A 14,087-nucleotide genomic window follows, 5' to 3' on the forward strand; every position below is an offset into this window, starting at 1 on the left:
TGATCCCAATTATGTGAATTGTAGTGTGGTTCGTATTCAGGTCTAGGGGGTCTGTATACGTTATGTGTCCTACTGCTCCTACAATACTGGGCAAAATGTCCTTCCTTTTTACAAATGTAACATATTCTCGGTCTTTTCCAAACAGCAGGGGTCTCGGATTTTGGCTGATGGGGATTTGTTGTAAGAGCCTGTATACTTACCGTCATCAGCTTATCCCCCTATGACTCCCTGTGCTTACTGATGTTCCTATCGTGCTCGACAGCGGACTCTCTCAATGCAGCTACCGAGATACCTCTCCAATTAGGTAGAGAGATCTGTACTCTTGTTCTCAGTACCTCCTTTAACCCGTCCATTAATACGGAAACAGCTACCTCCCTATGGTGTGCATTATCTTTAATGTCCTCGATCCCAGTGTATCTAGCTATTTCCTGCAGTGCTCAATGGAAATATTCGGATGCCATTTCACCTTCCTTTTGTCTTATGGAGAAGATTTTATTCTATTTGACAACAGTAGGGAAATACACTCCTAATTGCAGATTGATTTGCCGTACATTCTCCTGATTGTATTCATCAGTGAGAGGTACCTCTGCGTCTAACTTACAATCTGTTATGAATTTCGTGGTGTCAATATTTGAGTGTAAACACACCCGTAGCACTGTTCGCCAATCTTTATTTGTGGGCTCATGGGCGTTACCTAACTCTTTAACAAATTTCTGGCATCCGACTAGATCTTTTCTGGGATCGGGAAATTCTGACATAATTGACCTTAACTGTGCTCGGGACCAAGGACAATGCATGGCAATGTTCCAGATGGGAGTTACTCCCTGAGCGTCAGTCTTCCAATTGGGGACTGCAATCACCCTGACAGGATTTAATTCAATTACATCATTCTGGTTTGACTCTATAATGTGAGGAGCTATTGTTTCTGCATAGAGTATAGTGCCATACTTACCTGTGGACACAACCTCACTTATCCCTCCACTAGGGGGCCTTGCTACAACCCTGAGTGGTTGGGCCATGCCCACCTGGGTGTCCTGTATGGTGGCTGCTAGAGAGAGTGCCGATATCATGCTGGGCTCATCTTCCTGCTCACAATCCTGGGGAAAATTTAAAACGGGATACAGCTGGCAAGGGTTAGCGTTAGTAGTACATTTATCAATCACATTGCTATCCTGTACCAATGCACCATTGCTTGTAGCCACTTTCTCCCCATCAATATATGGTGTGGTGGTGCGGTCGCCATTGTTTTCCCGCTAGGTTTGGAACCTGTTGTGCGAGCTAATTCCCTTTGCACATCCCCCTCTTGCTGCCATAGATTTAAGCAATCTGTATGTCTGATCCTTTGTTTTCTGGATTTTATCAGACATATCCTTATCCTTAAGTTCTGTAATACCTCTGGTTCAAAGCTGCCCACCCTAGGGAATGATACCCTATCGTTGTCAGTCATACGTACCCATTCATCACAATAAACTTCAGCATGTGGACCATATTTCTCACACATTATAAACCTCGCGGACCCCTTGGGCCGCAACTCTTCTGCCTGAAGCCTGGCTACCATACGTCCCTTAGTTGAGCAACTGGCTCCAATAATTGTGGGCCTTTTCCCACAAACACCAAAATACTCAATATAAGCCGACGGTGAAAGTTCTCCGAGGGCTTTCACCCACTCTTGCCCACGTTGGCCGGTACTACCATACACTATCGATAGCGAAGACGATGTACCCAACTTAGGGCCCCTAATTTGACCTATATTAACTGGAAGTTTTTAGGAGTAACTTACCTTTTCCAGTAAATATCTGCCATCGGAGATTTTCCTGAGAGAGACCAGCAAAAACTCCCTTTATGCACTTGTACACAAATCACGTTTGCGTATGCTCTATACAGCGATAATGATACCGTGACTTTACGCAACAGCTCGTAAAATGGGTATCAAGTTGCGCTATGTATCGCACCCACAAACATGCAGTCCAATCGCACAGCGTATAGGTAGTTGTTACCTATCCGCCCTACGACCACTGGAATCGAATCACAAGCTGCGAAACCTCAGCCGGAGCGTATCAACAAAACTATATGGGTCACCAAGTTCACAATTCCCTACCAAGCTCCTGTGTAAGTCTCCTCACGACTTACGCATTCCAATCTATACTAACGTGAGTCAGCCGCCTCATGCCGCCAAGCCTCCACTCACTTGGTGTACAAACTACAGGATCCCGAATTCCCGGGATTCAATACGTTCACTCCTACTTTCACTCACTCAAATATGCTTTGTTTTTCTGTACAGAAAATTTTCACTCATTTTGATCGGCAGCTTTACCCCCAGAGGCAATACAGTTTAAACAAAAGTTTTCTACTAATCTGCTTTTGAAACCGGATAGTTATGTGCTGTTGTAGCATGGCTACTGTCCCAACTTTTAACTGAACAAAACTATTGTGTAATTTGTACTTAGCGTATGCACTCTTACGCACTTTGCGTAAACACCCGACCATGCGTGTCTTTTACACTGAGTGTGCGGCCCTATACTTTGTCCGAGATACGTGTACAAAACCGTGCGTCCGCAATAAAACAAATCCCACAACCTCTATAAATGTGAGCAATGCTAACTATAATCGCTTACAAGCACAACCGCTTGTTCTGTGTAACCCTTTATGACAGGGCCAGACTTGCGTGTTGTGCTTTATAGTTACTTCCTTAAATACTTTTATTTCAAATGTAACTATATAGCAACAAATGTATCCGATTTCACACAGATCTAAACAAATCTAGCAATCTAAATCTTGCGGCAACAATGTGAGAGAGTATGCAAAGTATAGATGCCCTTTGTGTACATTTTTGGCGCCAAAATAAAATTCACAGATTTTTAAATAGCTTTTTTTCCTGTTTTACGGGTTCTACCAGCACCTCTGCAGACAAGGCAGAGCAGATGTAATCTAACAGCACACAAATAGGGTTTCTAGAACATCCACCGACCAGGAAAAGTTTACGTAGGATAACTTTCCACCCTTTGCTGCTAGATTAAGTCTGCTATGACCTGTTAGGCTGTGAGCATGTGAAAACCGGATCGAGCCCCCAATTTTAAACGTCGGTTTACTTACAGGACTAAAAGCACTACTTTAAAAAGACATTTAATACACTTTAAATGGAGCCACTGCGGCCGCTGTACTCAATCCTTAGCCTATGTAATTTTTACACCATTAGCGTACAAGCCCCATACCGTGTACGTACTTTGCGTACAAATGCTGCGCTGGCCGTACAAAGTACACTCAGTGCATACACACCCAAAGATACTCAGTGAACACTTAGCAGCTACACATGTGACTGTAATACACTTATAACCTTAGCAGGGAAAGAAGACACGACACCAGATTGTACTTAAAATGCCAGGTTCCGACACACCAACATATAATTACTGAAAGGGGGTTACAATAACAATACAATACAATAGAATAATGGCTACAATCAATGGTACATACGTGTTTGGTTTCGCCTGCGCTTCCCAGTCTGGTCCTCAGTCATCAAGGTAGATGACCTTCAGAGTCTGTGTCTGACCGGGCATGCAGCTGGCTCTTTTATACAATAGTCCAAAACCTAACACAATGGATACTGTAATCTCTTTGTCCATTGGACACAGGGATGGTCATTTACAGTACAGGAGAGGTCATAGGCTGGTTTGAATAGGTGGGCGATGTCTGTTCCAGGTGCACTTGCAGGTGGTCTCCTCTGGGTTCCCGCCGCATACCAAATGTACAGTAAATACAGTTAATATTTATATTCTACTCCTGCACATAACTATTCGCAGGAGCGTGCGATCTTCTGCAAACCAACACCGGAATATTTCCCTTAAAATACCCTACAGCTGGATACCAAAAACCACCTTATAACCTTGTTCTGTCCCCTCCTATCCTGTAAAGGTGAATCCCTTTGTTCTGATACCATTTAAACTATTGTAACTTGCTGGTGTGATGCAGGGAAACTATGTGTACATTGTGCACTATTTGGATTAAATATGTTATGTGTTTTTATGGCTTTTCCATGCGATCACAAACTCTACCGTAATTACCCATACCACGCGCTAAGACGCAGGACTGCGGGAGCGACCATACGCAAATTGCGAATATGTGCACGCACGGCAGAATAAGTACGCGCACGGATGCCATCTGTGTGTAGTTTGTACGTGATGTGTGTACTGCAATATTTTTGGACTTCTACACTTACTACTGAACATTATAGGAGATCTCTGATCAATAATTTATTATCAAGTCACTAAAACAGATCTGGACAGGTTTTCTAGGTTTCTATCTTTTTAAACACCCACCGCTACCCCTGGATGCTGCGACCAACAGCTAGTATGTGGTGAGATTACATTTAAATGAATGTTGCTACCGTTCTGTTCATTTCTTTTAACTGCTGACTGAAACTTGATACTAAATTCTTTCTACTTTGGGCAAATACCCTAAACTCCTAATCTTTGATATAAAGTCATGCTAAGATTCATATGGTTTTATCCATTATTTTGCAGTGGGAGCAGACATTTTATCTATATGTTTTTGTCGCAATTTATGTTATATGTCATGTTGTAATAAATATTATTTAAAAGGAAACTAATTTTTTCTACTGAAATCTGTGAACAGGTGAATCTGAATGTTAAAATTTGTACTTAAGCGCAGTCATTTTTTATCTGTTTTTTTAGTAAAGTAAATGTGAAGGGAGATATCCTGGACCCTATTTTTATGGACAGATAAGCTTCTATATCATTTGTTTCTTGTACATGCAATACCTGCTCGTTTTAAACCGTGGATATATTCTATGTACTTAATTAAATGTGAAAAATTATCTATTGTGAAGTGTGATATTCTGGTAGCATTTTCAATTAACACTCACTAAGTAGAAAAATGCTATAAGTACATATAGGTTTAAATGGTACACACTATTGGTTGTTTCTTTTTCTCTTTTGCATATCTCTGTGATGGTATTGGTCTGAGGACCGAAGATTCCTATCTGAGATAAGTGCTTGTCCCATTTTTTCTCACTAAATTTCATTCTATGTCCCCACCGTCATTTTCTGGGCATTATTAGGCGCTGATTACTTCTATTTTTTACACATTCTAATCGCCATAATTTGTTATCAGCTGCCACCCACGTTTGTGAGGAATGTATGTGAAAATATTTTAATTATAAGACAATATTTTAATATTTTACTACAGATTATATTTGATCCACATTAGCGCACAGTTATACATTTTGACAATATATATATATATATATATATATATATATTATACAGTGGTGCAAGAATAAAAATGTGTTAATGGTACTGTGTGCGCGCGCCTAGGGCACGTGCGCCAAAAAATAGGTGAGGCATAGCCAATGAAAATGGGGGCGTGATACACATGACCCCAATAGTGTAGTGCCAGATACACATATGTCCCCAATAGTGCCAGATACACATGCCAGATACACATATGCCCCCACAGTGCCAGATACACATATGTCCCCAATAGTGCCAGATACACATATGCCCCCACAGTGCCAGATACACATATTCCCCCGCAGGAGACTGTGTCCCTGCAGCGCTGGCTACATTGCAGGCACACACAGGCAGGAATGTCGGGCCTGACAGTGAGGGGCACCAGCATATAAGAAACAATGTGGGGTTACCTGCTGGTGGTGGTGGCTGATGAAGCAGATGCTCGGCTCCTCAGGACACATCACGCTCCAGCCCAGGCTTCCGACATCGCCGGATATCAACGGATGTCGGAATGCATGCTGGCACTCTATCCACCCTCCCCTATGGTAGAGCAGAGGTATTAAGCCGCACCAGCGTCTTCGTCCCCACCACCATTCTCTCCCCCCTAACCTGTGCACCAGTCGAAGGGCCACCGGAAACAGCTCCACGGGCCACTCATAGCCCGCAGGCCACGGGTTGAAAACCCCTGTTTTCTAGCTTTTCTATTTGATATTTGTGCTTTTAGTTAGAATTACATGTTCCTGGCTTCTGTATATGAATACATCTTTGAGCTGAGTTAATTGTCATAGTTTTTGTAACATAATTTTCAACATTTTATTTGAAACTGAAGTCAAATATTACCATATAGTGATCATTATTTCTTTACAGCAGTATTGTTACCTAGGAAAATAGGAACCCTTACGGCTGCTACATACAGTACAGTAGTCTTTTCTGTTGCTGAGTGTTCTTTAATTCAGAACCAGTGAAATTTATTTGTTTACTATTTTCAAATGGCTATAGGGGAGAAGGCGTGAACAGGAGGACCAATCACAAACCTGATCTCTTTGATTGTCAGATAAATCTGTAAAGGAAACAAAAATTCAGCCTAGAATGAAAGATTCAATTTAAAAAACAACAACAATGTTTCCTAGATGGTAATACAGTTCATTGCCTCTTCTGCACATTAAATATAAAGTTAATGCCAAGACCAGCAAAGCAATTCACTTTTTGTTTCTTCTGTCACTTGTGAAAATGAGTTATGCTTTAAAATAGATTAAAATCTGTTGGTGGACCATGCACCCATCTGTGGAACCTGCTTGGAGGGCACCATGTTTCCGAAGACCTGCGCATGCGCAGTAGGCTCTGGCATAATACTGGAGCCTACTGCGCCATGGAGAGGAGGGGGCCCCCTCCTCTGTTAAAATGCCCCTGAATACAATAATGATGTAAACACCTCTAGGTTTATCCAAATCTAGTTCTCTCAGATGGAATAAAGTCTGAGATTTCTTTTTACAAAGTATATCAGGGATTATACATCCAGAGTATGTTGTTATGTATGTAAATCTATTTGGAACAAAAAAATAATTGCTGACTGTATTACAATTCAGGCATTTGGTTGAAATAGAGACAGTATTAAACAGTAGTATATTGTTGCCAATAAAGTGTAATGTTGAAGATTGTTACCTTTCAGAGCAACAGAGAAACTATCTCCTCTAACCCTCAAGTGCACTGTCTTGGAGTTATCCTTGACGCCTCCCTCTTCTTCAAACTACACATTCAGCACCTCTCAAAGGGGGTCATTCCAAGTTGTTCGCTCGTTGCCGATTTTCGCTATACTGCGATTAGTCGCTTACTGCGCATGCGCAAGGTTCGCAGAGCGCATGCGCTTAGTTATTTTACACAAAAGTTAGGTTTTTTACTCACGGCATAACGAAGCTTTTTCATCGTTCTGGTGATCGTAGTGTGATTGATGGGAAGTGGGTGTTTCTGGGCGGACACTGCCCGTTTTCTGGGAGTGTGCGAAAAACGCTGGCATTTCTGGGAAAAACGCGGGAGTGTCTGAAGAAACGGGGGAGTGTCTGGGCGAACGCTGGGTGTGTTTGTGACGTCAAACCAGGAACGAAACTGACTGAACTGATCGCAATGTAGGAGTAAGACTGGAGCTACTCAGAAACTGCTAAGAAATTTCTATTCACAATTCTGCTAATCTTTCGTTCGCAATTCTGCTATGCTAAGATACACTCCCAGAGGGCGGCGGCTTAGCGTGTGCAATGCTGCTAAAAGCAGCTAGCGAGCGAACAACTTGGAATGAGGGCCCAAGTCCTGCCGTTTCTATCTCAAATATATTTCCAGGATCAGACCCTTTCTCACCCAGGATGCTACTTAGACTTTCATCCACTCACTGGTCATCTCCAGACTGGACTACTGTAATCTCCTCCTATCTGGCCCCCCTGACAAATGCCTTTCTCCACTCCAATCTATCCTCAATTCTGCTGCCTGGCTCATCTTCCTCTCCAAATGTACTACATCCACCTCTCCTCTCTTGCAAGCCCTACACTGGCTCCCCTTTCCCTTCTCGATCCAATTTAAGTTTCAGACACTCACTTACAGATCCCAATTAAAAAATCTGCCCTTATCTCCCTTTACACCTCCATCTGCCCTCTTCGCTCCACAAATACATGCCACCTCTCCTGCCAAGTGGTTACTTTTTCCCATTCTTGCCTTCAAGATTTTGACCGTGGTGCTCCCTATCTCTGGAGTTCTCTACCTCTCCCTATTAGATTCTCCACCTCTCTATAAAACTTTAAATGGGCTCTCAAGACCCATTAATTAATAAAATCTCTCATCCTAACCCTCTGTTACATGTTCACTTCTACCCCTTCTCTGTCACCCCTTTCCCTTCACTTCAGAATGCAAGCTCTCATGAGCAGGGCCCTCTCCCCTCACGTGCTTTCCCTCTCTTAGACTATTTCCTACACCATAATCCCTACAACGGCACCTGACCCTCAGTTTCTGCCACCATGAGGATTATTTCAGTGTCCTGTCACCTGATGCAACAAATGTTTATATATCATGCACTTGTCCTACATTGTCTTGTACTATAAGTAATTGTTTTATTGTTTTGCTCATTTGTTTATGTATTCTGTTAGGCGATGTGGAACCCTTGTGGCTTAATATCAATTATTAATAATAATGATAATAATAATAATACATTTTAAAAAATAAACTACTACTACTACTACTACTACTACTACTACTACTACTAAACTACTACTACTACTACTACTACTACTACTACTACCTTTATGTGTGAGGTGTAACATGTAAAAAATCTTCACTGAACTTAGCTGCAATTTATCAAATTGATAAAAATACGATTTATTTTTCCATAACACTAGTTTTATTGTCACAATTTATACTAACGTTTCTTTTCTGTCACTTGAATTTGAAATAATAATTGCATTTCATTATTATAATCATTTATTTTAGGTGTCTTGTAACAAACACCAATCCAAGGGATGCTGGTTAACTCTCCCTAGATCCTCTGCCTCTATTCTGCTGGCTTTCAAACGGTTTCTGTACTCACCCTCTCATGGGTCTTTGTTTTAAATATCCTCCATTTTTTAAACATCTTCTCCTCAAAATAAGTGTACTCTCCCCATTGAGGGCAACCTATCCCTAATATAGAGCCTTCAGCCAAAATACATCAATTTACATCCTTACAGCTCCACTGTTGTCTATGCTTTAAGTTCGCAGTTTCATCCGTTTTGAGTGTCATTCTTTTGACTTTAACATTGGCTTAAGTACCCATATTTATTACTTCTTGGGTCTCTCCAGCTCCCAATATATCAATCAAATATGCTATATGCAGACAGGACTACTATCAGGGGGGAACTGCTGGGACTGAAGTCCCAGGCCTGGACAGAGAAGGGGGCCCACCCTTGGCTCCTAATCAATGTAGACTAATGGAACTATCTATTGTGGGGTCCGGGGATGGGCAGCACTGGTTCTAGCCCGCAGCTGCCTGGTACAATGAATAAAGTTTTTTTCTTTCGTTGAGACAAGGAGTGCATGACATCACGTGTGCTACAACGATATCACAAGGCGGAATCGGCCACAGCGCGAAGAGAACAGCCACAGCCAGATGACACAAGAAAAAGTAAGTGTTGGGGGGCTGGATGCGTGAGCTGGCTGGAGAGACAGAAGAGGTTACTGACTGGAGACACAGCGGGGGGGTTGGCTAGGTGGACAGAAAGGGGGGCTGGCTGGAGATGCAGTAGAGGGCGGGCTAGTGATAAAGAAGGAGACTGACTGGAGAGACAAAAGGGGTGCTGGTTGGAGAGACACTGGGGGACTGGAGAAACAGAAGGAGGCTGTAGAGACAGAAGGAGGCTGGCTGGAGCTGGAGAGACACTGTGGGGCTAAAGTTGTAGAAATACGGGGATGATGCTGAATATTTTATTCAAATGGCAGGATTATTAGCACTTTACTACCTGTGCCGTTGGGGGAGAGGGCATGGGGGGTCACCACAGTCTATTTTGCCTGTAGGGGTGGGGCCTGCCTATTTTGTCAGTTCCAGTCTGTACAATTTCTGATAGTAGCCCGTTATGCAGAACCCAAGCCCAATAGAGAATGTAAACTGTTTGGATTCAAAGGGCCTGTTGACAAAGTATCCATCTGTCCTTCTAATAATAGTATCCCCTACTGCAAAATCCTGTCTTTCCTTTACAACATGCTTGTTACCACTAGTGGAAGTATTTTTTCAAACTCCAAGGAACTTCCCAATACTGTATATGCTAGTTTGGCATCGCCATTAGTATGTCAGGTCAGGATCAGTCTCCCCTTTTTCTTCCCTCACATACTTCTTCTATGACCGAACAATCTATCTACAGCCCCTTCCTTGACTGAAAGTGGATTGCCATAGATCATACCACTGATCCATTCCTACCCCTTTTCCCTTCTCCATCTATCAACTTCCTGCAGAGTATTCAACACTAAATTACTCCTGGTAGGCACAGTGGAGTAGGTACAGTAAGTGTATTAGGGGATTATTATTAATCTGTGTGTTACAAAACTCATGCACAAGATAAACTGTAAGAAAAAAGTAGCAACTGCTGTTTTTTTCACAGAATATGTGTTCGTCAGCACTTGTCCTCAGGTGTAGGATCTATTTCAAAGGAAATAGATATTGTATAGTAAAGGAATGACTTACAAATAACACTCCGAGGTACTTCTGAAGAACAGCAGGATTTAGCTGATACTGTATAGACTATCCAACAGAATCAGTTGGATTCAGGATGTAATGACCAAAGGATACATAACATAGTAAAACTGTTTGGCACTATAAATCAGTAACTGATGAGGCAATGCAGCAGGTGAAAGTTGGCAATATGCAGAAAGCAATAGGAATGGCAGTGTAGTGGCCAATGCAAATCGTGTTAATAAACAGTAGCAGTGCCAGAGCAGGGCTCTGTGCCAACCTCTTTGCCAAACATGTGTTGTCATGATGTCATGCCAAGGGGATGGGACTGCTGACACCAGGAAGTAGAGCACTGAATGGTGCAAGTGTACACCAGCGCTAGTAGCCAAATGCAGGTGACATGGAGAGGCAATGATGCTGCACCCAGGGTACTGCAGTCTGGGTTATGCCACCACTGGCACACCCCTAGATACAGCCCTGACCAGGACGTCAGTCTGGAGGCCAGAAGATGCCTACTTTCCCAGAATGGCTGGGAGGCTCCCAAAAATCGTGTGATGCTCACAGCCACCCAATAGTGTGGGCAAGTCACTTGGTGGCAACCAAAACCTGCCACCTAGCCTAAAACTTATTGAGCGAAGTGGGCAGTCTGGACATTAATCTCAGCATTGTATAGTGGGGTCATGGTCACAATGACACAACCAGATCTGCCACACCCCCTACACCACCTTCTATGCCATGTCACGGCCCCTATGTCGAATCAACCCCGTCCCACCCCCCACTGTGCCGACCAGGGGTAAGCCAGAAAGTTGGCATCTATGACTTCCTGTATAACAAAAACTTCCTGTGTAACAAACACTTCCTGTACAACGAGGGGATAGCTATGATGCAATCCACATACAGCATACATATAGACTACTGACATGTCAGAGCGGGTTGAAATGCAGTTAAAAATTATAGTTAACAATTTGAAGGGGTACATATATAAAGGCAGGATCTGAATTGCAGCCTGATGCAGCCATTGCTCTCCAAGCCTCTCCCACTCCATTTGGGTTTGCAGAATAGTCTAATGGTGTGTATGCTACGAGCAATGCCCGATGCACGCTTCCAGAGGTCATTAACAACCCCCGCTGTTGGCTGTACATGCAGCTCAATCTGACTATGGGCCAGATGTACTAAGCCTTGAAAAATGATACATTTCACAGTGATAAAGTACCAGCAAATCAGCTCCTAATTGCCAATTTTCAAACCCAGCCTGTAACATGAAAGTTAGGTGCTGATTAGCTGGTTCTTTATCACCGTGACATTTATCACTTTTCAAGGCTTAGTACATCTGCCCCTATATCATCAGAAGTTGCATTTTTGGGCTGGCTGCGGCATGATGTCACTGTGCAATATCACTTGCGATATCGCATAGTGTGTATGCACTATGTCGGTGGCCCTATGCAATATCGCTCCTGGACAGTGGTTAAATTGGTCCGGAACGGGGCGAACTGCGTTACTTCACCTCTAATTGCAGGCTCTGCCCGGCCACATGATGAGGTCCCTGCTGCATTGTAAAGGGGCAGCGGCCGCCAGCCAATCCCGGCTCGCAGATCGGCTGCAGCACCAATTAAAAGAAGGGACTTTTTTTAAAATCTGGCGTGAGCCAATCACGGCTCGCGGACTGCCAGCCAATGAGAAGCTGCCAAGTGGCAGCTTCTCATTAGCTGGCGGTCCAGGAGCCGTGAATGGCGCACAATCGGCACCAGATTCAAAGTACAGCGGCTTCTGGTCACTGTATGAGCTCTTCCCTGTGCGAGGCATGCTAGGGGATCAGAGCAGCTCATCCACAGTCACCTCCTCTCCTGGCTTCTGGGTGCTCCTTCCTATGGTCACTTACAGCAGAGGTGAGTATCCAGCAGTGTGGTTTGCAGAAGTGATGCTCATGTCCAGGTGTTCTCTCCTCGCTGTAGCAGAAACAGGAGTCAGAAGTTTGCTAGGCCAGGATGGGTCAGAGTAGACTCCCACAGAATCACCCAGCATAGGCGGCTGAGTGACTGTAAACAGAAGCAGGTTAGATCCCTATGCGAGAGGAGTCTCATCCTCCTCCGGAGTGTGCGGAGACAGGACAGAGAGGGGAGTAGTACATGCAGCTCTGCCAGATGGAGAGATGGGAGGAGAGGACGGAGCTCTGCCTGGTTATGTACTGAGCACAGAGATGCTGGGATCCCCGCTGCTACCTCCTCACCGTCACATGACAGTCGCTGGGGGACACTGCCCTGGAGAGGAGCGATGCCCTGTGTGTGGTCTTGCATGGTACTAGCCTGGGGAGGTATGCAGCAATGTCATCCCTTTCCCCGGCAGTTTTTCCTGCATCAGGGGCACTGAGCTCAAGAGTTTCTCCTCTGTCTGAAATAAGTGGAGACAGGACACAATATTAGTTCACTATTCTCTCACTCTCTATTCCCACGTAACATTGTGTGTCTGTCTATATATGTCTATCTATCATCTATCTATAGAAACATATCAGGACAGAATCCATCCATGTGTTCACATGAACATCCATAGAGCAGGGCACTCAGCAGGCTTGCTGAAGATAATGAAAGGTGATTTATTGATCCATGACATAATATTCCAAAGTTCAACAGCTGCATATTATGATTAAGATCCCTAGGGAATGAAACGTAGACTCTTATGGTGTTTTGATTTGCATTAATAAATCACCTTTCAGTATTTTCAACAAGCCTGGTAAGTGACATGCTCTATGGCTGTTTATATGAACACATGGATGGATGCTGTCCTGCTATGTTTCTATAGCACCCTGCAGTTGCTATCAATAACTGTGAGTCCCATTTCTGTCGAGGAGCAGGGGGTGAGATGGGGAGGGAGTGAGAGGTGCAGGGGGTGAGATGGGGAACGAGTGAGAGGTGCAGGGGGTGAGATGGGGGAGTGAGGCACAGGGAGTGAGAGGTGTAGGGGTTAAGAAAAGGAGAGAAAGATTCAGATGATCAGACACAAGGGAGAGCATATAGGGAGTATGGGATACCTAGGATGAAGATATGGACACATGAGGAGAGTGACAGACAAAGGAAACAGAAGGGAAACATGGAAGACATAAGATAGGTGAGCAAAGGTTGTTCAACATATACTGCTATAGTGTGAATCAAATCTAAAATTGGGAGGGGGGGACACTGCTGTGGGCATTGTGTGTGTAAGGGGCTCTGCTATTTTGGGTATTGTGTGTTTAAAGGGCACTAGTATGTGGGGTGGGCAATGTGAATAAGATTGTGCTACTATGCGGCATTATTTTGAAATGGGGTACATTTGTGTGGCCACGCCCCTTCCTTGTGAGGCCACACCCCTTTTGCGGCACGCGCACCTTTGGCGCATGCTAAGCGGGAGCGGTCGTGGGGGAGATAAGTTCCCCCACCTTTCCAGGAGCACTTTAAGCCCTGCTGCTGGAGCATATTACATAGTGTGTACCCACCTTAATTCTTAGCATCTTTTCTCCACATCTTGCCCATTTATTTCCTAGTGGCAGCATACTCTCGGTTACTGTTCCCCGAGCTAAGAGATTGTAGCCAGCCCTGCATAAAATATGTATGGGGTAGCATTACAAATTATTGAACACATACTGTATGTCATTTATTTAAAATCTATAGGAAAATTTTAACATTAAAGCA

Source organism: Pseudophryne corroboree, chromosome 4 (assembly GCF_028390025.1).
Source record: "Pseudophryne corroboree isolate aPseCor3 chromosome 4, aPseCor3.hap2, whole genome shotgun sequence".
NCBI lineage: Eukaryota > Metazoa > Chordata > Amphibia > Anura > Myobatrachidae > Pseudophryne > Pseudophryne corroboree.